At 38.9% G+C, this 26,810-nt stretch overlaps 1 long non-coding RNA gene across 3 annotated transcripts in view; it reads right to left on the reverse strand.

Annotated features, from left to right (window-relative positions):
• Positions 1-26,810, reverse strand: part of LOC104148338 (uncharacterized) — a 280,102-nt gene that overhangs the window by 24,298 nt on the left and 228,994 nt on the right. For 2 of the 3 annotated variants that reach the window (XR_011143617.1, XR_011143618.1), the window contains one exon: positions 13,048-13,139. This is a non-coding gene — a long non-coding RNA (uncharacterized lncRNA). Of the gene's footprint in view, positions 1-13,047; positions 13,198-26,810 lie in introns of all 3 variants that reach the window. The other variant, XR_011143616.1, reaches the window with a different exon arrangement.

Here is a 26,810-nt window from a genome sequence, read left to right on the forward strand (position 1 = left end):
TGCCTTACTAGTTCATACTTCCATATTCACCAGAACATTACTGTTATTAAACCTTGTTAGATGGCAAGTGAAGCCTATGGTAAAAAAAAACAAAAACAAAACAAAAAACCCCAACCCCCCAAAAAACACAGGAGAAAGGAGGAGAGGAGAAAGGAGGAGAGGAGAGGAGAAAGGAGGAGAGGAGAAAGGAGAAAAAAGGAAGAGCTGAGTCCAGTACAGTTAGTAAATATATCATCTACAGGAAGAGATCAGTGATAAATGGCTTGACAATAGAAGGGTGTCCTCCGATTCCTTACTTCTGCAGCCACAGAAAGACATGTTATTCTGTAAGATTATTTTGGGATAAACTCGGAAATACAATAGAGTAAACAAAATAGCTTGGGACGTTATTCTTTGGTCATGCAAAAGCATATCAATTTATATATCAGGTACTATATCCACCTGATGGTCTTGCCTGCAGAACCACCATCCCCATTGAAAAATGGAGCTTTAATTAGCCTTGAAATATTTACCTGTCCTTGGCCAATATGGGCACCGACATGTTTTGCTGGAATGACAGACTTTTTATTAACAGATTCCTGGTCCACATACTACACTGAAGATGAAAGAACTAAGAAAGTGTGTAGAGTGAAACGTTGGGGGCAGCTTATTAAATCAATATGTATTTGTTAGATAATGGGTTCTCAGTCAAGAATGTTATTTTGAAAACCTAAAGAACGTATCCAAACATGTCTGCCAAATGGAATGGATCCTCCAAAAATCTCAGAGTATTCTCAAGTATGCCAGCAAGTGACAGCAAGATGCTGAGAAGAGTTTAAATCTCTTAATACCTTAACAGAAGGTTAAGGCATTGGGAGCACTGGAAACACTGTAAGTAAGCTAATGGGAGCCAAAAAGAACGCCTATGCTAGTTGCAATGTATGAGTAACAATTTCTAATGACCTCTTGAAATATCTATAAAATTATACACAAATATATATACAATCTATATATAATATATAATATTTTAATATACAAAATATATAATATTTTAATATACAAAATATAAACATATGACACCTGCTGGGACATGGAACCCTTTCTTGTATAAGGTAATGATGATCTCAAGGCTCAGAGCCAGCAGACTTGGGTGCTAGTCTATGTTCTACCTCTGTCTGACAAAGTGACTCCAAGTAAGTCACTTGCTAGCACTGGGTCCACTCTTATCTGTCTGGCTATTTTTGCTGTAAACAGTGTGGGGCAGACATTGTCCCTTGCAATATCTATGAAATGTTCAGCAGTTTCATTCAGAGCCTCTGGGCACAACTGATATAAACATAAACAAAATATTTACCCAGTTAGATCCGCAATATGTTACCTGTTACCTTAAAGTAAACACGTGATTAAATTCTTATCTAGTGCATCTATGGGACACTCAGAACGTAACAGTAAAGAAATTTAAAAATCAACATATAGTTAATAGGGCAATAGAAATGAAGAGAAGCCTGTGCAACAAAGTAAGAAGCTCTGAAAAATGGCAGAGAACGCAGAGAGTTCAGCTTATGTTTATGACGCTTTACTCTCTCCTGTCATTTCAGCGATGTTCATAAATTTGGCTACTTCTAGAATAGTTGAACTCAGATTTTACAGACATGCAAATTTTTTTTCTGCAGTGGAAAACAAAACAGAAATGAATATATAAAAGCTGTCATCTACTGACTCACCATGGTAATTGCTGATATAGTGGTTCAGTGGTAGCACTGAGCATGTGCAGAAAAAATAAAAAGATGGCTGATGTTTGCACACTAAACAGCATGAATCATAACATGGTATCAATATTAATCTATCCTTTATAAAATCTTAAGACCTTTTCATTTAAGGAATAAGATACTGCACAACAATATGATGTATTCTCTTCCAAATTAGCCACAAACCATCTGGTTTCCCTCCAATTACTTGATTTTTTTTCCTATACCTCTAAATGTTACTGACCTAAAAAAGATCTGATCAAAGGCTGTTGAAATTCTAACCCCTCCAGCAACTATTAAATTGGTCCACTCTGTGTCCTGTGCTGACAAATCATTATACTCCAGAGCCTTACAATCCATGGTAGCATCTCAATTAGAGATAAAGATGAAGCAACAGTGTTCCAAATTCATCCATCCACCTAAATATGACTTTATTCTCAAATAAAACAGAAAATCCATACAGTGATTCATATTCACAGTCATCGCTGAGTTCACTGATAACAGAATACCATTTCTTTAGTAAGTTAATCAAGTTGTATCAAATCAACATTTTAAAGTTATGTAAAATGTCCTGCCTCAGCTAAATGGCATAAAAAACAGCATACTCTTCCCTCTTTCTAATGTTTTCTTCAAACTTGCATGGAAGAAGTTGGATTTTTATATAGCTTTCAATTTAGAGTTTGTCTTGACAAGTACACTGCTTAGTCAGTGAAGACTGGCTCACACAGGTAAAACATGCCGAGATTGAAGCGTGCAGAAAAGAACAATGAATTTGACTAAAAATAGATCTGCTGAATTTATTAATTTCTTCACTTTTATCAATTAATAGTACTAGTACAGAGACATAATTCAGCTGCAGCCCTTCCATCACTGATGCCAATGCTATTCACAAACACACTGTAAGTACAACAGAATTAATCACCTTTTGGCACTAAAATATAGACATCATACACCAGCACCTACAGCAATCCAAGAAAAGGTTTCAGTAAGCTTAGAAGAAACTACCAAGGTGAAGTGAGATGGGTTTTCTTGCAACATGCAGCATAATACAGAATCACAGAATAGCTGGGGTTGGAAGGATCTCCTGGAGATCATCGGGTCCAACCCCTCTGCTCAAGCAGGGCCAGCTAGGACAAGTTGCCCCAGGACCATGTCCATTTGGGTTTTGAACATCTCCAAGGACAGAGACTCCACAATCTCTCTGGACAACCTGTTCCAGTGTTCAACCACCCTTACAGTGAAGAAGTGCTTTCTGATGTTAAATTGGAACTTCCTGTATTTCAGTTTTTGCTCATTGCCTCTCATCCTGTCAGTGGGCACCAGCGACAAGAGTCCAAGCCCCGACCTCTTGATGCCCTCCCATCAGATATTTAAACACACTGATAAGATCCCTTGAGCCTTCTCTTCTCCAGGCTAAACAGTCCCAGATCTCTCACAGTATCTCCTCATATGAGATGCTCCAGTCCCTTCACCATCTTTGTGGCCCTTTGCTGAACTCTCTCCAGTAAATGCAGGTCTTTCTTGTACTTGGCAACCCAGACCTGGGCACAACACTCCAGATGTGGCCTCACCAGGGCTGAGCAGAGGGGAAGGATCACTTCCCTCAACCTGCTGGCAACGCTCTTCCTAAAGCAGCCCAGGATACCGTCCGCTGGCCTTCTTTGCCACAAGGGTGCATTGCTGGCACATGTTCCTATCATACAAGAGTGAGCCACAATGTGGAAAGCCAAGCAAGAATGACCCAAACTATTGTAACTATTCTCCTCTCTGTGGAATTTTTAAACTCTAAATCTCAACATGTTGAAAGTAGGCACTGCTGTCAGCAGAAGTTGTACTGAAGGAATGGAGCACCATTTATACCATTTCCATAATGCCACTTTTTCTAAATTCTCTCAACATGTAAATCCAGTCTATCAGCGGCAGGAGCCATTAAAAGCTAGGAATTACTTTGGCCTCAGTTAAGAGAAATATGCAAGTCCCTATCTCCTCAGCACAGCACTTGAGGAATGAATTGGGGTTGGGGGGAATATTTTCTTGCATTGAGACCTGTGCGATTTGACCAAGTTATCTCCACAAAAAGTTATAATGGTCACTTCTAATGTACTGCAGATTTTCTGGTATGTTGTGTCACTGATAGAATAACTTTTTTCTTTGTGGAACAATATACAGGGTGTTACAGACAGCCATATTTCAGTGTGATATCATTTGGTGTCTCCTGAAAGCCTCATGAAACCGTTTGGGGGTCTTTTTGAACTCCTTTTTAGTTAGCGCACGATAAATCCTCCTTTAGGCAACACACATTTTTATCTGTCTACACGAATGGCTCTATACTATGAGCCATTCAGTGTAAAGCTCTCTTGCAGTGACAGCTTTTCCACATTGCTCAAGCACGATCATCTACCATTTTACTAGTCTAAAATAATCATGATATTAAATGCTTTAAGTGGGTCATGGGATAGAATCCATAGGCAACTAGATCCCAATTTTATTCTGTTTTAGAAATTTGAAACTTCCCATTTTCCTAGGGTACTTTGAACTTGATGAGATGCTTAATACGTTTTGCAAAAATCTTAAGATTTTGTTTTATTGAATCATGGAATAATGCTGAAGATGTCTTAGATAATAATTTTGCATCCTCCTGAGATAAAAGCTTGTTATAAAGCCTTTAATTCATCCATTTGTTCTTATCTTACAGATACCTCAATGAAAGCATCTCAATTGCAAATTCAATTTGAAACAGCCAATAGTCTGGCATTCCATGGTAAAAGATACGTGGTCAATTCTCACTAAAATCTTCAATTTGGTAGTCAGTTTTTTTTTTTTCCTAAGGACTCAGTGGATGCAACACACAGGCAAAATTATTAACAGACCTATGCTTATATGAGGTCACAAAATTCTTTTTCTATCTCTTAATTATCATGACCTCAATGTCATTTGAGGACAGGAAAGCATTTCTATTCTCCTGCTACTTGCAGATACTAACTTATATTTAACAGACCAGAATCGATAATCTAGGAAGATTATTTAACTCTCGTTTTAGTTATTTCCACCAGTTCTATCCTTTTGAATCACAAAAGCAGCTGACAGAAAATATCCTCTTTAGATCAGATTCTAACATCAGAATATGACAAGTTGCCTATAGAATCCACCCAGTGAGCGACTTTATGCATTTGAAGTCATAATGATTATTTTTGTCCACAACACATGGACCATGCTACTGGCTTCTCACACCTAAAAAGGACCCAATCAAATTTATTCACCATGGTTAGCACGGAGAAGGAATTTTTAACTTCAACTAAGGAGTACTGCAACTGCTAGAGAAACACTAATGTCACTGTTTTGGAATAAAGTACTAATCAAAAATATACAGTCCTTTGTATATTTTGAAGATTCAGCCAGTTTGGGACACTTCAGCTTTAATAGTTTCATCCATCTTTAGAGTTATCTTAAAGTGAGGTTTCTGCCTATGATCTCTACTTGTTCTCTTAAAAGAAAAACAGTATTTTTAATACTGGAATTTTATTTTATTCTGAATGAGGATTTCTGAGATAATGCAGTGTCTAGTCTATTGGTGTGTCAAATTTCATACACAATTTCAATTTTCATTATTTTCCTAACAGATATATACAATGAAACACTACATCATATTGTAATGTTACATAACAGCGAGTCCTAGCAGACAGCTGCTCTTCTTTGGTTATCTTTTTTTTTGGATTGTAAGACAGATGGTTAAGCTTTTTTTCCCTCCAGAGTTCAGAGCTAGCTATTCTAACAGTAATACAATAATTTAGTGCTATCAGTGTGGAAACAGTAGATGTTTTGATTGCAGGTGTAAAGTTTTATCGTAAACACACTTCTTTGGGAAGACAACTACTCATTAACCTCCAAGGCCTTTGGAACAAGCCCTAGTTCTGACTACAGACTTCATTTGAATTACATCACTGGCTGTAAGGGAACAGTATGCTGCCCACTGTGAAATGAATATTCTTAGAGTATCAATCTTTTTTTAAATATAGTATCCTAATATGATCCATGACTTAAGTCACCTTTTGTACTGCTTGCTGTTTGATTATAATTTTATCTATTAATCATGTTAATCCAATAGAATCTGCCTTAATCAAATGCAAGTCAATTACCCAGTTCGTCAAATTATATTTTTAATGAAAGACATTTTTTAAGATTGAATACCAATTACGGACATGTTCAGGGAAGTATGGATAGCTTCAGAGCACAAGAACACTTGCCTCTCCGCTGATAAGGTAGTTTTCATATTCACTTCCAGGTCAAGTAGCCTGGAGAGCACTTCTGAATAGACACTCACAGTAGATAGCTGCTGCCCATGCATATAGTCACAGTCTCACCTAAAAAACATCTGCAGGCCTGCTGTTCAATCACAGAGCAGCATTAGGCTAGGTAAACTCTAAAGGACAGGTCATGACTTGCCACACAAGAATTTGAATACAATGGAAAGCTATGCTGGCTGACGAGTGTAAACACAGGATATGACAATATCAAATGCACCAGCCCCAGAGATGCCTGGATATTCAAAGTCCTGACCCACAAGAGCTCACTCAGAAAGTCTTCCCTGACCCTAACAGCAAATTTTATGTTCTTTTAATTTCCCTACAGCTAAAACTCAGAAGTAACAACCTCTCTATTTCATGAGTTTAGTTCTGGTCCCCATTTGACCAACTTCCACTGAATCCTAAAGGAAAATTGTGGAAGACTAGGTAAAAATCAATCAAGCTCTCTTCTTGTTTTAGCATATGTGCCCATATGATGACGAAGAGTGACTGGTCTGACAGAGGAAGAATGCTAACTGATCAACATAACCAAAAAACTTCCTAGACCTAATACCTGTAAAGACCATCCCTCCCTTGCTTTCTACTCCCACCTCTTCAATTCTGATCTTGCCTGGGTGTCCTGCTGCCTCTCCCATTCTATACTTGCTTCCCTGGCAGCTCCAGGGAGTCATTCTGAGGGCAACCACTTAATCTGCAGGTAGCTCCATGTACCTTTCAGTATTCCAAAATCTGGTCAGTAACTCCACTACCACTTTCCTTGGTTATTTACAGAGTACAAAATAATCTATCTTCTAGACACCTCTGTTTTAAGTTCCTATCACACCAAAGGCCTAACAGTACCATTATACAAAAGTTCTGCAGGGAAGAAGGGGTGACTGATGTTAAGACACATATTTAAGTGCAGCTGGCACAAGCAAACATTTCACTGGCAGTAACATCATAGATTTGGTGGTTAATTAAAATAAAGATCAAGTAAGACATTATTCCTTAGATACTTACACTTAAATGCAAAGTATACGTGGCATACAAATAACCAGAATTTTTTTTCCCTCGGAAGGAAGGATGGTGCACTGTACTTAACATGTAGGTAGTTCATTCAGGGTTTCAAAACAGTCTGCAAAAGCTATGCATTTATCACCATAGCTAAGAAACTAGAAGGAATAAACAGACTTCTCTGAGGCTACAAAGCAAACTAGTGTCAGGGAACTAGGCAAAATGGTGAGAGTGTCCAAAGACCTCAGTATTCTGAACAGACTGACTGACAGCTTTTGGCTATTACAGTCTCAGATAAGTTTTTCATTCAGACCGACTGGGTGAATATTTTCCAGGAGCAGAGGTGATGAAAGGGTCCTGATTTTCAACAACCTCCCTGCCAATTTGTTTTTCCAGGTTCTGAAACACTACACATAATTCCCTGACAAGGCCTGTTACCCCTGAGTCTTGGTGAACTTCATCTCCCTCAGGGAACGTCAACATTGCAGTTCAAGAAATAGGACTGTAGCTCATCTAAGCACACCTGAATAACAAAGCTTGCTAGTTCCGGAGGCCGTTACCCCGCACGGCAATGCAGAAGGCTCCAGTTTCCACCCGCCATACTGGACAGGCACAAAAATCCAGGGCTAAGCTCTAAGGTTTTGTTTGCTTCTGGTAGGCTAAATTGTCTAAAAAACTGTATGCAAAGTCAGCAGCCCAACATGCAGGACACCAAAAGGCACCATGAAGTTTCAGAGTGTACCTATATAACATAAGATCTCCTTAAGTATTTGGAGACATATTTAAAGCTATCTCAACTAGCTGTGCTCATATCTAGAGGACAGGATAATAGTATATGACAGCCTATAACAGTATGCAATCTAGGGATTAAATATCCTGACTTAATTGAAGTTCCTCCTGTTCAGTAATCCCTTACCAATTTTTTCCTGAAACATTACCTCTTTTCAGCTCCCCTCCCTCCCCCCCCTTTTTTTTTTTTTGTTTTTCTTCCCCCAGATGTACGCACTTGATCAACTTCACTAGACCTCAAATTAGCCAATAGCCAGGGTCAAAACTTTTAGGCTCTATCTAAGAAAAATAGCATGTTTGATGACAGGGGGCCCAGGGTTTATAGAAAGGAAAGACCATCTTCACAGTTGTTTCGCTCCTGTAAGGCTCATCTTCCCTTCTTTCACCGAAACGTTGACCTGAACCTGGTCCTATGTTAAAAAAACTCTGTTTCCCAGTGCAAGCACTTGACATGTGATGTGATTATGCTGTTGTCTAATGGAGGATGTCACTTAACAGAGACCATTCAACCAGTGAACTTTTAAAGGACATTTTATAAGTCCCAGAATAGTAGTACGTTCTGGCTAGGATGAATTTTAAATCACTCAGCCTAGATATTCATGCTACAAAGCTGATCAGAAAGGAGTCTTACTGGAGAGTGGGGCTGATCGCACAGATGACTTGGCAACACATCTTTTCAAACTTTGAATTTACATAGCAAACCAAATACTGAGAATGTGAAAGACATGGTTCAATGCTGCAGCACGCTGAATAAGATAAAACACAAAATACGTTTTGTTTGCAAGTATATTGCAAACACAAAGAGGAGCATTTCATCAAAGAAACTAACTGTTATAAATGAATTTCATCTGTAGCATTATCACCAACAAATCCCTTCCTAAAGAAGTTATCTTAAATTATGTTAATAATCTCCAATTTGAGCTAAATTCAAAATGCTAAACACATTCATTAGTTATGGCTTTCCTGCACCAACACTTTTCTATACATTCATCTTTTTAATCATCATTGTGTCATTTTAATTATCATAATTACAATTAAAACAACATGAGTTTTAAAAATGTTTTAATGTTCTACTAAATTATTTCATATTTTAAAAAACCTAATAGTTTTAATTTACTGTTAATTTCATTTGAATCACATTTAAAATATTAAGCAAGAGAGACATTAGGGGCTTTTGAGAGATATTACACCAGACAGCCAGAGCTTGAGTTTACTCACTACGCTGATTGGTGGCATGTAACATAATAAGCAGTGTATTTTCTAACTCCTAACAGATACATAGTGCCCCTGTTTTTCACTGTAACTGAATTGCCAATACAATATTGACAAAGTGTCACTAGGCTGGAGCCAAGCTGACCTCCTATTACCATTTTTCTTTCTATAAAGGTTATATAACAGGTTTGAAAAAGCCACTGCATTATTTGTGATAATAGCATGCCCAATTCTGCAGTTTTCACAAAGGTGGAGTTCTCAAAGTGTCTTAGTTGACAAGACTTGTACATCAATCAACTGGATTAATGAAAGAAAAATCACGTTAAAATGAGACTGTTTAAGAATTATGCTTTAACATTAATCTTCGAAAACGTTTTAAGAATTATTTTTTAAACTAATTTTTTTTTCACATTAGTTGGGGAAATCCTTAATGCAGAAACGTTCTCACGCAGATCAGGACTGCACATGATTACAAGTGACTCTGACTTGATGCCATTGGTTTTGGACTGAGGCTGATGATTTTGGTAGAAGCTGAAGGGTCTTAGCAGCTAGCAGGAGATAGTAAACATGCCTCAGCCATCCTCCTGGTAATGCAGAGGTCAGGAGACATCTTTACAGGATTAGCCTTCACCCTACTGGTAAGAAAGCATGCAGTTGTACAGGTCAGGTCCTACCTCTAACAGTTTCTGAATTGCAACGTGTGTCACACTGGCTACCAAGCACCAACACTGAAGTTCATAACTGCTTCTGCATTGGCTGCATGATTTGGCATCCAAAAAGCATTTGCTCTAGTACCTTCTGCATCACCTGTTCCCACACAGCTTACATTGGCTGGCAGTGAGCATCTTCCAAATCTGCTCAGCTCCAAAAGGGGGTCACAACATGCTGCACTCTATGGAGGAGGGTTTAAAGTCTAACAATGCAAGCCTAGGACAGGTGAGAGGGCAATTTTCTAAACACTTTATACTACTAAGCACCCAGGTTCATCCTGTATTTTTGACTTAGCCCATCAGTGACTTGAATTTCACAGAAGTGCCTTCAAGTTGTTTTAATTCTCCCTAGGATATGGGGAGATTCTCCCCAATATGCCAAGTCAAAAAGGACTTATTTGAAAGGTCACCTACAACCTGTCAGGGCCCTGGGTGCACCAAGCAGCTCTGCAAACTCTTCCTCCTCCTTCCCAGAGTCAGCTCGGATATGGCACAGCCACAGCCTGGGCTCACTGCTGGGAAAAGAGCTGTGTGAAGCTTCGTCAGGTGCCTCCTCCCATTCATTTGGGAGCTGCGTTTAGGCTCGGGCCCTTGTCCTCAGCTCTTGCCTACGCTATGTGCAGGCACGCAGTGCTCAGCCAGGTCCCTCGCTGACTTGGCTTCCTGGCTCGACCTTGCAGCTGCCTCCTTGCTACCAACTCGCCCACCACCACTGTTGCATGGCGGCCCCTGGTTACTGGTGCCGGACCCGCTCTGCTCTTCTTGCCTGGGCACTGTGGGACCTTGCCCCTTGTAGGCGAGGTCACAGCCCCTGCCTGCCTCGCTGTCACCTGTGGCTCTCAGCTCACCTCCCCATGCAGAGCAGCCTGCTCTCACTGCTCCCTGACACAACCTAAATTCAAAACCACAGCTAAATCCTACCACACTTATTTTTTCTGAGTTGTGCTGGAATGGCAGTATCAGTGCACATACTGTGCAACTGGGAGCAGGATTTTAGTGCATTTCTTTTGAGTCCTGATGCCAAGCCTACTGGAAGTTTTCCAAAGGCCACCAGCTCCTTAACACTTTAGCAGTCCTGAATGGTTCAGGTGCCAGAAAGACTGTGAAAGCCAGATATTTTGCTACTATGCTTTTGTGGATTTGGACTAGAGCTGCACAAGATGCTGGCTACCAAACCACTCTCCTGGGCACCATTTGCCACCTGCTGGGTACTGTGGGAGAAGTCACAAAACTTTTCAATCTTAGCAAATATTTTTGTTCCAAAATTTTGCATTTTCAAAGTTCCAAAGATTCAAAAAAATTCTTATGGCCCACGTAATCCAGAACAGAATGCCAAATCCAGGTTAACACAAAGCAGGATAAAATAAAGCTATCTTAAATAACTGCAACCAGCTCCAGTATTCTGTAGAATCTAAATATTCTAAGTGTCTTTTGCTGAGGTCTCACAGACTCAGACTCATCCTCTGAACAGCTGCAGCTAAAAAGAAGTGAATTTTAAAATGCTATATATACACACTACCTCACTGAAGTGTGCTATACTCTGGAGAAAGATGGTCTGTATGGCAAAGCCTCGTATGGGCTTCTCTTCAGAAGAAGCCTGATCTGTTAATATTCTTCAGCTTGGTATCACTGCAATTTTTGGTTATTTTTAAAGTGAACATTAAATTGCAGTGGTTTAGTCATTTATCAGAACTACTGACTGTTCAACCAGAATAACATGCTTTCTGAAGCAGTAACCACTGATTTAACTGAAGATCAGCGTGCACATATGTTTTTACATCACAAAAGACACAGAACAGATTTGTATAGAAAATAAAGGCTACTACAGTATATAATTAACACAAAAACATTCCCCAGGCCTAGCTGTCAAATGCAGTAACAAAGCAATGCATTTATGTTTTAATTAGCAATGTTAGTGCTAGTAGAATTAGGCACAAAACGTTGTAGGATTATCACATATCAAACCCACACTGAATTCCAATTTTCTTAATCAGGTTTTAATTTTCTGATCAACATTCTACCCTCCAAGTTCTCAGTTATACTCTTCTTCCAGAAAGCCTTTTTCTCAGTCAGTTACACCGACTGAACAGTGTTAGAGCCTGTCCCTGCAAGTTATTAGCAATGGTAAAAGCATTAGGTTAAAGCAATGGTAATAATAAACTTTGTTGCAAAGTGCTGTGACACTTTTGGCCAGTTCTTTTTAACCCTCCTGCTCACCTCTAACCCTGAGCTTTTCACAGGTTCCAGTGCTAACTTTGTTCTAGTCTATACGTCTCTGGGATTTTTCCTACCTTCTGCCCTCTCCGCCATTCCTTTGTTCTTGGGATGTGCAATTGGCTGATATTTCAGGCTTTCAGTACTTATTAGTACTGCAAGATTTGAAGTCTCCCCCAATGACTGCTACTCTCATCTACATAACCTACTTAATTTTCCCTGCAACACTTTCAAACACAAAGACCTCTCTAAATTTGAATGAACAGTCTTAAAGTCATCCTAGCCCAACTACCCTGGGTCTCCATGAACATCCTACGGTAGTTTGGCTTCACAAGTAATTGCAGTGTGACAAAACCTCATCGACGCTTGCTCCCTTGAGTTGGTTGTTCCTGCTCTTACAAATGACATCTGGATAAATTTCTCTGGGCACAAAAGCATATTTCCATCCCTCTTTAACCCTGGTTGAACATAATTCAACTGCATGATTCTCCTGAGCCCATGGTGACTTATCAGAAGAGCTTTGCATTCCCATCGGGCCCAATGGGGGTAGCCAAGTGCATGACTAATTTTGAGCATGTGAGTACATGAGTGTGTGAGCAGTTTAATTCACATCAGTCAGACTACTTACACGCTCAGGATTAATTATACATTTAAGGCAGATTTCCCAGTAATTATCATGAATTCCAACAGCAGTGATTTAGTCCTTCCACCAGAGTTAACGTAAGTGCATGTCTCATTCTTTATTACTTTTCTCCTTTTTTTTTTTTTAAATTTAAACCTAATGACCTCCTTGTATTCATAGTTTCAAATAAAAGCTAACATAAACCCTAGTGTCTCAAGACGCAGCTGTGCTACTGCTGTTGAACCTCATGAATTCTAGAGATCTATTTATGCACTGTTTAGATTGGCAAAACTGGTGATACTTAGTAGGCTCTGACATCTTGTCACTAAAATAAGCACATTTTATGAATTCTGAACTACATTAGAGGTTTACTGTACTGCTTAGGTGCCTTCTACTTAGAACAGCTATAAAAGCAAGATGAACTGATTTCACAGGTGCATCAAGTATAGAGTATTTTGTGTATAAGAAACACTTACCAAGCAAGGATTATTTCAGTCCACACAAAGCAGTCATGGTGTGGAGTGGCTGTTTTAGGGAACGCTACTAGCTTCGTTGTGGAGTCCCATTACTGTAGAGACAGATACAAGTCAGGGATCAGCTGTGATGTAGCTGCACATCATCCTCTCCTAAAGATCAGAGGAGAAAGTGAGCAAAAGATACTGCAGAGAGGAAATCCTGTTATACTCTGAAAGGGAAAAGAACCATAGTCCGGCTAGGCTGGCACATAACAGCTGCTAGTGTTATCTCTAGATTGTCAGTATTTTAAGGAAAAGTGTTAGCTGTACATTAGCAGTTGATTGAGTTTTGCTGCTCCGTTTCTTTTTCTGGTTCTCATGCATTATCATAATGATGTAACATTAAGTTTACAACAGTTTCTGAAAGATGATTAACTCCAAACATAATAGAAATTAACAAATTAAAGACTATTCTCTATTTTATAACGTGTCTTCTATACTAAATCCAGTTTAGGACTGTTAGCTAAAGGAATATGGCATATTCCTTTAATTTCTGCAAAGCAATATTAACGCAATTTCAATGTAAAACCAACAAGGGTGTGTGGAGGGCGAGTTAGAGGGAGGGACCGGGAAGGAAATTCTGGGCTAATAATGTTATAAAATGATTTAGACTTTAAGGAATCAGGTTAATTTCCATCATGACTGACTATATTCAAATACAATAAATGCCAGTTAAAATACAACTCCAAGAGGCCTCAGTGCTGCAAGCCAACATCAGAAACGCTCAACTCCAGCCATCATCCCCACGCATGTTAATAGGGCTACTGCCGCAAGTAACGCTTTGTACTAAAGGGTCCTAAATCGTGGTCAAACAAATACGGAAACCAAATTATTTCATTACAACAATGCTGTGTATTAGAGCCTGACACTTTCCTGATAACCCCATTACTGAGGGCACCATGCATTCTGAAATGTAACAAGTTAAAATACTGAGGGGTTTCTTTTTCGTAGCCCTTATTAAAAGGTGCTACTATTTATTGACTCTTCCTGTGAGCCTTCTCTTTTCCTGTCAAAAAACTGACAGGACATTTTTTTGGCTGAATACTGTTTATCATTCTCACAATGTTTATACTAGCATTCACAAATGATCCAAAAAGTACCTCAAGGAAGGAAGGAGAAAGTTGCACACACTTCTTCTAGATTTTCTCCTCTTTCTTTGTCAGTAATTAAAAAAAAGAAGCTGGAAATTCAGAACATTTCAGATCTTCACTTCAAATAGCCTGACAGAGTCTTTATGCATGCTTTATGTAATTTTCAACTAAATTATAGCTCTTGATTACTACCATTAAAGAGTCAGCTTTCGGCCACTGATCTGCTATATCCAAGCCATGTAAAATGGCTTGAGTTGGCAAAGGTTCATTAGGAAAAAGAAATCCTTCTGGAATGCCTTATCCAAACTTAACAAGTAGAAACTTTTAAAAACAGCAATGAAAATAATCAGCTCAGCATGCACAGCCCCTGAAGGTGAAGACATATGTATTTAAATTATGATGCCTTTACAGCTTCTGGGTATTGTCTAAATAGGAAACTGGTACTAGACTATAGTAAAAAGATAACAATAAATGTTGTCATAATTGAAGTGTCTGATACTTAGTGATGATCTAAAATATCCCTGTCTTCAGAATGCTAAAAGAAATTCCTATTAATAGTTACTGTTTTTACTTGCCTAATGTATATTCACTTTACCATATTATCTATTTGAGTACCTTTTCAAGGTTTTTTTTTATATTTTCACATTTCAACAATGAAAAAAGCATGTATTTCCAATGAATATACGAAAATGCAAAAGTACTTACAGATAGTCTAGTATATAAAAATGTATAAATATAAATAAAATATAAAAGGTATATAAATATATATTTAATAAATACATACATATCTAAATATCTATAACTGTGTATATCTACAAGATGTAACAAATGAGAAATGTATAGTTTATCCATACACATAATAAAGGCAAAATAAATACCAGGGTAGTCATTTCATATTATCCTTTTGATCTACAGGCTACCAGTGGAAGATGTAATCTTTTATTTATATTATGTGAGGTAAAATTTTGAAACAGGATTTTCTGTGTCTATCTTCCTGCTCACTTCATAATTAAGCCTGTAGGGCTGCCTGGTTTATTTTTTAGTGCTGTACTTGTCAATTTCTGTTATCACTAATTTATAGTTCACAGCTCCATATATCAGAAACACATGAGGGCAAAACAATTTATTAAAAAAATGTTTTGAGTTGAAGGGGTGGCTAAGCTTTTCTATGTGTACTCTTGAAGCTTTCATTTCAAATAACAGCACTAACTTACAAAGCTAAAAAGAGAATACAAATCTCAAGTGACATGTACTTTCCTTCAAACCTCAATATCTTTTGCCCCTCCATCTTTTCTCTCCCCTTTTTTAAACTATATATACATATATATATATATATATATATATATGAGATAAATTTTTGCCTTCATTAGCATGTTGGCCTTTTTAATTCATCTCCAAACTAACACAACCAGTCCTACCCAGGTCAACTGTGACACTGACTAGGAAGAAGAAGTATCTCATATTTTACACAAAACATTACAAGGTCAGATCAGTGTCTTTCATCTCTTCCCACCTTCACCAGACTGAACAATAGACAGCAATAATCCTGTGATATCCACAACTAATTTATCCAACAAGAAGACAGGTAGCACTCTGAACTGCACTGCTGCCTGAATAGGTGCAGTAAATAAGCAGCTTAATGGCAGCCTTTCAGGCAGGAGGGCAACATATCACAGCATGGCATTTTTATAATCTTCCTGGCATGCCTACAGCCAAGAGCACATAGCCGAGCGTATGTTCCCTCTTCTGTCGGGCTCAGAATGCATGTAATCGTTAGATTGTGACACATTGTGCCTTTCAGCAAGTTTAACTGTTTTATATCCCCTCTGATCTACAGCTTTGTACATCTGTTAAGTTGCCTCTTAAACTTCACTCAGCACATCTGTGGATCTGATCTTTCTGAAGTTCATGGCGTGGCTTGGGTTTTGCACAGTATTTCTTTGTATCTGTGCAGTGTTTATTTGCAAGGAATGCCTTTTGCATTAGTGTTCTTGCTGAGTTAGAGCAAAAGGCCAGAGTTAAATCTATATGGGACATCTTCATCTGGCAAAGAATTGATAGGGGCACTGGGAACTTATTCCAATAGCTTGAATGATAAATTGGTGAAGTGAATAGGTCCCCTTCCTTTATATCTTTGAGCGGTGGCAACGTCTTCTCTCCACCCAAAAGACATTTTGCTCTAGAGGCATAAAGAAACCAGTTACTGGACTTCTCCCGCAGAGTCCTCCAGGAAGGCTGATGAAACAGCCCTGATTCCAGGTAGATACGCTAATTTGCCAATGCGCTGAGTATCCTCTCAACCTCCCACTGACGTCGGCCAGATTTCAGATACTCAGTACATGCCGAGTAGTCTCTCAGCGTTTTGTCCTCTGGCACAAAGCAACCCTGAACCAGCCAGAATTCTCCAAAACCGTTGCGCTAAACATGATTCAAGTAGTGCTGGCTGGGGGGATTGAGCCATCAACGCAGAAACTCCTTTGACTGCCGGAGCTACTGGATCTGGAAATAAAATACTGGATTCCTGGAAATAACTCTAGGGAAAGCCAATGCATAACTTTTGACTTTTCTAGAAATCTAGCAACAAAGGTTCTTCCAGCCTTTATCAAATGAGATGGGTTTCTTTGACTCTGCCTGTACAGTAAAATAAATTAAATAAGAGCAATTCACACAATAAGATATCTGCTCTACTGCAGGATAGTTTCTTTTGAATCACTACCCAGATATGGGCAGTTTCAAGTTACCTGTTCTGCCAAGACATCAGGAGATGTCACATAACTATTCAGTTCAAAAAGAAAAAAAGAAAAAAAAAAAAAAGACAGGACCTCCAGAAAATTACATTAAGTTACAGAAAATGCTTTTTGATCATTCTCAGAGTGGGAATGCTCATCAACGCCTATAAATATGTTTCCACTTCAAACCCAGAGGCCTGAAAACCAAAGAGAGAGAAGGCTTCAAATTAGACAAGATCAAATGAGACCAAAAGCATGTCTGTAAGGAAGTATGTGTTTCCTAGCATTACTCTGACACAACAATTCATTTTCTAAAGGTGGCTTTGCGCATGCTGCTGGACAGAATGATAAAGGAAGAGAGGCTGCTGCCCAAGTTTCCTCACTAGAATCCTTCCCTACGCTTTGGCATGCTGGAGAGCATGAACGTTTGATTTATCAGTGTTGCAGGATTACTGCCAGATGTGGAAACTGCCTTTTCCATTTAGACATACAACTGCCAAGTTTGCTTCTTTAAAGTCACGGAGTTGTAATACTTTGTTGTGCAGATGAGTTTCCTCCCCTTCTTCACCTATGGCACTTTCCACACTCTCCCCAAAATTATACCCTATGTTTATATATGATGAATTTTCCAGAACAGTAAGAACAGACTTCTTAGTGCAGCATCATTACCCCCTTGCTTGGCAGTGAAGTAGCAAAAAGCTCATCTGAGCTGGCAACCATCAAGCTTTACAGTCTAACAAGTTCCACTACCATAATGAAAATCCAAAGACCTGGAAACAATATACAGACCTTCCCTGACTAATTTTATTATGCAGACACACTTAATAGCTCCTGTTACAATCACATTTACAGCAGGAAAACAGTATTGGATTGTGACTATCACACTAAATCGACATGGATTATCAGTCATTAAAAAGGAACAAAATTAGCAGCAAGCAGTAATATTTTACACTTATCAAATCTACAGCTGGTCAAGGTTCATTACAATACTGTGCAATAAAGTCAGGAAGCATTGGCTCATTCTACAGAACATTTAAATCTCTATTGTATTTGTGTAGGATATAATTTCTGATAGCAATAAAGCCTAATAAAAGTTACACCCCGATGAATAAAGTGTTAATAAATTGACCCAAGACATTTAAATGGCTAATTATATTTGAGATAAAGGAAGATTCGCTCGTTTCTGCAGATTGTGTGAAGCTGTACTCTAACCAGCTAACTAACCAACTACAAAATGATTTTATATAAATATATCTCTGTGGTATGAAATATTAATATTTCTAGTTCCTTTTTCAATAGATTAATAATTAATCAGAATTTCCTAACACATTTCCTATTCATCAAAAGAATCATACCTCTCTTTAAAATGTCCAAGCTTTGCACAACTTAACTTTAACTATTCCCTAGATTTTATTTTATTTAAAAATATTTACACCAACTATGTTTAGTTTTTCCATAGGCCCTTTCAATGATAAAAGTCACTTTAGTGTATTATAAAATCTATGTAAAGAGACAGATCAAACAAGAACACTGACCAGGTCATGGTATTGATACAGAATAACTTACTGTGGGCCTTCCAAGATCCTGGGCCTAAGTCTACAAAGCTCTCGTCCTCAAATCTGAACTGAGAGGTACGCTAGCCAATACATACTTCCTTCAACTCTACCTACACAAAATGCTATATAAATTCAGGGGGATCTCCCTCCCCTGCAATCATCACACGCATGTAGATGCTCACATACATCTAAATCGCACTCGGGGAGGGTTCAGATCCCAACTCAACAGGTGACACCTGCTTGCACTGGCATCCAGAGACACTTGGATCCAGAAGGGAACTGTAGCACTGAATTTCACCATCCACCAATGCAGCATCCAAAATCCTCAAGAACGAAGCTTAATTTAACACACAGCAATAATCCCCATATGCCTCCACAGAAACACGTACTAACTGAAGCTAACAAGAAGCACGAACCTGGCTGAATCTTGATCTGGTTTACTGTGTGGCTGCACAGACAGACAGGAGCGTGTGAGGGAAAGAAGCAATCAGAAGCAGCAGGTTCACAGACCACAGTCAGCAGCTCGAATCGTAACAGGCACCTGACATGAATGCAATTGTCCAGTAGTGTCACTCTTCTTCAGGGTGCTAGAAACATTTCTGGTTGCTGGAGAAATTGCATGTCTGTTATGTATAGCAACTGGAATGGTACAAAAGGGAGGCAGAAGGGCACAGAATCAGCCTCTTTAAAAAAAAAAAAAAAAAGGGGAATTATAGAAACTGCTGTTACAATTTTTTGTATAGGTTGAGGGAAATTTTACACTGCAAAATGACACAAAAGCATCTCAAACCAAAAAATGTACTTTCCACATTGCAATTTGAAAACTTTCAGCCATTGCTCAGTAATCTACTGATCATTAATACGTACTTAGTCTTTGTGCTCCAGTTGGGGAACAGGTGTGCAAGTATCAGAATTCCCTGTGAGATGAGATTTCCATTTTTGAGCAGCTTAGTTTTATTTTGCCTTGACTGGAGATCTGAACTTTTACTACTGCTAATCAGATCACCTAGCAAAGGAGAGATGGGGACACATCCCTCCTTAAAAGCTATTTAGTTTCTTCTCTAGGATCACCAAAGGGAGCCTTCTTACCTGGCTGACAAAAACTTTTCACAGATTAGTTTGTGTGCGGCCAAAATCCCTGCTTGCCTAGATAAACTCTGGATGACTAGATGACTACTGCAATTAGGGTCATACTGAAGACGTTAACTAAGCAGCTTCAGTTCAAAACTTTGGTCTCTTAACAGCTATTGAACTTAAACTCATACAAGATGTCTGGGAAAAATACGTTCTTTGGGAAACTACACCAAACTACCTTCTGATACTACCCTCTGCAATAGCATTATCGCATAATAGCTTTCATAGAATGGTAAATGGTGGAACAGATTAGAAGATTTGTTTTAGTTTACTTGCACAGCTGTATCTGAGCTATGATGGAGACGATGGTAAGCGTAACACCATGCAAATCTAGATTCTATCTGCATGAACTTGAAGAACAAAAATTGTGTTGACTCCTAATACTACCCAGCAGAGTCAAGACACATGTACAAAGAAAGCCACAGGGTGGTGCTTTCTTACTTCACCTCGCCCACAATATCTTTGGTCCTATTTACTATCATGCTTATCTTCTAACATAAGCTATGGAATTGGAAAACATTGTTCTGTCTTCTGGAACTTCATCAATATTGAATAATTTCTTACAACTGGTCCCAGGTTGATGTGGGGGCCCACGTGCCATTAGCTTCAGGGGACTTCAGGATACCGCTAAAATCTTCTCTGATCCAGGAAACATTCTCATTTGTTGCACTCTTATTTTTCTAGCAAGATATCCAATATTGACAGAGGAAAAACTCCTGGTTTTGAAGGTTTTACTCTGTCTCTTTTCTAGACTGTCCATGTTTTTGGAGCTTTTGTGTGATATAATGCAAAGATACAACCATGTATCTTTGCATTATAGTAACTGTGTATGGATGTGCGTACCTTCTATAAACATGGTTTTAGCATTCCACAAATACCATGGTCATGACTATGCTCTGTGTCATTTGATCTGGTTTGTCAAAGGAGCTGTTCAAATCACAGCTCTTTCCTGAAGTGCTCATAAAACTCCCCTCCAGTGAGCCCTGCTCTCCCAGGAACTGCATCAGCTATGCTAAGCCTTGGGTGGTGGTTGGGGGGGGGGGGGGGCACTTCCTCCTCCTCCTCTTCTCCCTGCTGCTCAAGCTCAGACTAACAGTGCTCAGCCCAGGGGGATGGAGAAGGGGCATTCCCTGCTGGGTTCCCGCTCCTCTCCCCCTTCTCCTTTCTATTCCCTGGCCCCTAGGATTGAACCAGCTGACAGCTGAAAGGCAGCGCAAGGTACCTTGGAGAACATAGCAAAAAAGGATATAAATCACATATTCTGAAACCTTAGGCTAAAGCATTTATATTTTGTGTGGCATCATTGCTCCTGGACATCAAGGGAAATCACAATATTTGAGTCAATGACATGATGTGGATTCCTTAATGAGCTGGTGAACTCTCTAGATCTACTGCAGTGGTCTCAAACCCCCTCTTCCTTCACAATTCTGTCATCTGAATGTTCTACACATAGGATTGACAGAAAACCATCTGTATACTGCATTTTCTAATGCATGGAACATCAGCCTATGTCCTTTAGAGGAACCATTCATACACTAAGGGGAAGTGAGATTAGGTAAACTCACTAAGACCCAAATTAGGCTCTTACTGAGGGAAAATGCTTTCTTCATTGAAAAGCTGTCAACAATCCTAAATTATTAACCTTGTCAGATTCTGTTACTGGAAGCATAAATCTTTTATTAGTGATCAGGATGAAAAATAGCCAGTAACATTTACCATAACAAAAATTTTCTGCATATTTTTAAAAGGTAAACACATAAATCAGAGGTGGCTAAAAGTTGCATTTGTTACACTGCACTTACATAGACACGTAGAAGCAAGCATAAAAACTTCAGAAAATGCATGAGGCACTCCCAGCCCAAGTCAGTTTAACAGCTAATAACTGCGATATCTTGAGTTCCTAGCTCATATATTTTTTGTATAACTGAAGGATTAAGATCAGGCACAGTAAAGGCAAATATTCTGGAACTATCGTTACTGCAACGGACATGACACCAACTTGCCTACATTTTATACAATTCAATGCAAAAAGTCTGATTCTGTATTAGAGCACAAAGGCTTATCGTGCTAAGGAAATCATAGTATGTGATACATCCAGTTGAATTGATACTGCCGTTGTTAAATGAAATCTGAAGTGTCAATAGCTGCAAAACCAGTATTTACTTTTTCCTCCTTTGATGTCTTTTTCAAAATTCTGTACTAAAATCCCAAAAGCCTAAGGGTGTTTGTTCTTATTCAAAATAGCTTCAGTCTCATCAACATACCACCTTAATTCTTTGCATGCTCAATTTCCTTCTTAAAAGATATCCATATTTTGTGTTTTTAAATGAATTACCAAGCAGGTGCTAGATATGGAATGCAGCTACAAAGCAGAGACCAGCAAGCGAGCTCCTTTGGTAACATCCCTGTCTGCTGGAAATGTCTTTGCAGCCGAAGATGGCAGGCTCCATGCTGGAACCAGCTAGGATGTCTTATTCTTCCTCAGTGCCAAACACCAATGGCAGGTTTCAATATAGTTGCCATTGCTCTGCTTCCCCTTGTCCTTGTGAGTCTATCTGTGCACCTCAGTTTTCCCATCTGTATTACAGGTATTAAAATCCTTAAGAAAGGAATTTGGGGAGGTGCAATTAATGTCACTAAGAGAATTTAAGACTTTAAGTCACATATAACTGCCAAATATCTTTTACAGTGACACTGGAAAAATCTTCCCATTCTCCCAGAGGGACACACACACATGAAAACTGCACTATGTAGAGTATCCTGAAGTATCCAGCTTATCCAGCTCTTGTGGGAAGCCTCGAGGGTTGGACATTTTTTGTGTAACCGAAGGATTAAGACCAGGCACAGTAAAGGCAAATACTCCGGAACTATTGTTACTGCTACTGACATGACACCAACTTGCCCACATCTGTACTTTTCTCTTTCCTTCTGTACTTTTTAGGATGTATCACTAAATTCTCCAGCAGTTTTGAACTGTTTGATTTACAAACTGCATTACAACCATTCAAAAATTATCCAGATTCAGCCCTGCCCACACATTAAGAATCTCCATTATCTCATAAAAGCCTCTTTAAAAAAAAAACAAAAAAAACAAAATTTAGTTCAAATATATTGTGCCTTTCTCTATGCTTTCCTTAATCAGTGGCGGAGTTCCACTTCTGTAGTTAGTCAAGAAAGGTATGTTAAAAGGGGGTTAATTTTTTCTGTCATATTGACCTAACTCAAGACAACGTAATTCTATGACTACAGATAGTTAAAATTTAGGGTTTGCTCTTACAGCTCTTGAACAAACACCTCATTGAAAGTCACTGTAACTGTTCACAGGGCTTGCAAAAAACAATTGCACAACCTAACCTTTCTTCAATATACCATTGGTATCCATCAGATTACAGAGTTAGAGTAAAAAAAACCCATGAAGTATGAGTCCCAAACGCTAAGGGAGAGTCCAATGAGGGGTGGAGGACTCATCTCTGGGGAGACGGATCAGTTTATTCCCTGAAAAGCAAAATGCAACAAAAGGTATTCAAACAGGCCCTTGACCTTCCGGGCTGAAGTACTGTTGAATTTTCAATTTTTTCATGAGTATCAAAATATTTTATAAGTTGGCGTTCTCGGAAACCAGTCTCTAATTAAAGAACTTTGGGTACTGGAATACAAAACATCCCTTCTCACCTAACTCACTCCTTGGCAAAATCTAGGAGTTCCACATTACCCTTACCTTTTTTTAATTACAATTTTATATTTTAATTGCAGCTGTTTTTCTTAACTAAGTATACTGCATATCCATACTTAAAAGATAAACTAATGATGAATATTTATGGCCTGAATTAATTATGTAGGGTTTTCTTAAGTAGCCATAGGAAAAAAAAAAAAAAAAAGAAAGAAAAAAACCCACACATCTTCAAAAGTAGACCAGCAGCACTATATAAAATGCAGAGGGAAGCATAATTAGGAATGAGGAAACTGCTCAGGATTGAAAAGAAGAGCCAACTTGAACCTCTTTTGAACTTAACCTGCTCACAAGTGTCTGACTAATCTTCACTTGCCAGAGTCTTCTGTTGCCACCTTGGCAGAAAGCAGAAATACTTCATATCTCGCAAGAAAGGATCTCACTGAATTTTTTTGTCCAATTTGACATCTGTAACTGGACCTGTGTAGCTTTTTTTGTTTCCTGCTAGCCCCTGCCAAAGAGAGTTACATCTGAATGTCTAAGGGAAGAAACTGGTCAGCTGCTAGCTTAAAAAGTATAACGAAACATGTAAGGTTTTTCCATAAAAGCTGAAAGAGAAAACACAAACAGCTCTCGAAACAACAAAAGCAAATAGAGTAAGTACTTCTTTATGTGGGAATGTTGGTCTACAGTAGAACAGTTAGCAGGAAGATAGACCATTTATAAAACTGCAGCAAGATGCACTGCAAATTTGCATAGTATCCTTAAGCAAAAATCCTCAATGGTGGCCAGATCAAATGAATAACTTCACTTTTGAAAATAACTTCTTTCCATAGTTTCTTCCAGAAAACTTCTAAAACAATGCTTCTTGCTAACAACGCTAACTTCAGAAAGTGCAATTTATAGTAACAAGGGTCTATGTATTTCAGCACTGCACAACTGTACCATCAGCATCAAACATAATTTTCCTAAGAGTGATATACACTGTATAACATCATGATGTAGTTTGTTGCATGAACAGTAGCAAAGCCATAAGAGATCTAGAACTGCATATAGGCCTTTCAACTACTGGATGGTATGAGGACTGTCATTAGGAATAATTTGATGCCAACTGGGACTGAAAACACATGCCTTCTTTCTAACTTCCTTCAACTCTGGGCCATCATAAATTGTACCTAAGAAATACAGGACGGAAAACAATACAAAATAGCAACAGATCAGTGAACAGATGAGTGGAAAACAAAAGTATCAGGAACTGGAAAAACACATGTAACACCTAAATGGGCAAATACTGACGTTCTGGTGGAAGAATAAGATGGGGGCAAATAAAAGAAAAATCATTTATCAAACATACAACAGCTAGGACAAATTTTCCTTCAGATTACACTAGAGTTAGACAGGAGAATGGGGAGCAGGCAAAAGTAAAATTTAAAAAAAAAAAAAAAAAGGTTCATGTACATGAACTGTTTTGCAAAGCCCAGTTTCCATCATTTCCACCAGTACCCTCTCTCCCACTTCCGATCACATCTTCTTGGGATTCAAACGTTAGTTTTGAGGGATCTGTCACGGACGCAATGCAGATACACACTGTGGCCCTGTAACGAGACTATATCCAACTCTAGTGACACTTTTGAGAGATGTTATGCCTGCAGATCACTGCTATGAAATATAAAAAAGTTTGGTAATGATTAAAATAGCTCCAGAATATTTGGAACACAAGAATTCCAGCTGAGAATGGGTTATAACGTATGGGAAAGTCTGCTGTTTCTAACACAGACCTCCAGTAAGGAAGTAAGAGCTGTAGTTTTCCACATCACCGAACATATGGATGTTTGCCCTGATGCAATCTGGCCTCTGGGTATAACTGTAACAAAACAAAAATATCTAAAAGCATGCATCAGGAAATGGCAGAAGAGGAGGAAGTCTTATCAACATTCCTTACCGTACTTCTTTTCAAATATTGAAACAGTGAGTCTGAAACATGCACAGTATAAATCTCCAAGTAATTTTTCAAATACTTCCTTTCCTAATTAATCTAAACCTCAGCAAAAGGAAGAGTGTTGCTCACCATCTCTGCAGCATCCTTACTTGCACTTCTCCATAGGCCTCTGAGAAGGAATCAGACTGTGCAGAGAGACAGAGATAGAGTTTACCAAATTCTCAAGGACAGACCATTCTCCTAGATTAAACAATAGTCACTCTCTGTCAAAAGCTCAGCTTCAAAACTGCCAATGCATGAGGAGAATGAGGTGCTGCTTGGACCTTTTGTGCATGACAGGATGAAACACAAGACTTTTATGCCTAAAGGAATCCAGATAATGAAATAATCTTTAATCTTTGTCCCTTCAAGGCATTCTCAACACCTGTTATCCTTGATACTGTCACGGGCAAAAAAAAAAAAAAAAAGTGTGAATTCATCTCAAGGCTGCTAATTATTCTAGCTAATTATTCATTTGGATGTGGAGCGATTACCAGTGCTCCTTCAGGTGCAACACTGGCCACTTTTATTCTAGCTGATGCTTCACAAACAAAGCAGAAGAGTTGCTGTTCCCCCTCTTCTCCGTCCTCACAGAAAGATGAGCTCCCATGCTATTTAAAATCTGTACTGCAGGGAAACAGCCTGGCTGAGTAGTTAAAATAAAATAAAAAGTTCACAACTGTTTTTGCAGTCGAACACTACTGGCCTCACCCAGCCTTATTACATGCAGCAGAACCCCAGTGCTAAATATTTATCCTAACTAGTATTTTTGCATGCATCCCATTCCCCAACCACCCTTTTCTCAAGCCAGAGCTTTACCTCTAACATTATGAACCAACTACCTAACTAATTTGTTTTAATTTGACTCTTTTCTTCTTAAAGCACTGGTGGCTGCAAATCACAGATACTTATTTACAATGTACAGAAAGCAAATATGCAAATACGCAATGGAATCAGGCTTTTTTGGTGCAGTTCTGCTAAGGCACAGGAACGTGGCAGTTTCTGTTTCACAAGCACAGCAACGCCAAGACAGCGTGTCCCTGCTCACAGCCTCAAACCTCTTTCAGACCAAAACTCCTTTCTAAGCCCTCCTTGGGACTACTTACTAAAAACTGTCACAGGTTACGTTTTTGGCCTGATGAAGAGTCAGACTCTCTGTTTAAGGACACCGCTACTCGCATTTCTGGGAAGTTGTGTCTGGTACTGATCTTTAGGGAAGATTTTCTTTTTCCAAGTTGTTAACTCTGGAGGACCCTACCTTGAATCCAGTCTGAACTGAATGCTATGTAAGAGGAAGAGTACAAGGTTTTCCCCAATTATCAGACTCTCTGATATCATTAGCAAAATCACAGATGCAGCCAATGCAGCCACAGTGGAACAGGATCCTCTTCCCTCCCATCAGTGCTGGGGAATGAGGCACCCTCTCTCAGCGCCCAGAGCAGCTGCAGACTGGACGAGGCCCTGAGCAACATGATCAAACCTTGAAACCAACCCTGCTTTGAGCAGGGGGTTGGACCATATGGTCTCAACCTAAATTATACTGCCATCATCCACTTTCAGAGGTAC

Source organism: Struthio camelus, chromosome 12, assembly GCF_040807025.1.
Source record: "Struthio camelus isolate bStrCam1 chromosome 12, bStrCam1.hap1, whole genome shotgun sequence".
NCBI lineage: Eukaryota > Metazoa > Chordata > Aves > Struthioniformes > Struthionidae > Struthio > Struthio camelus.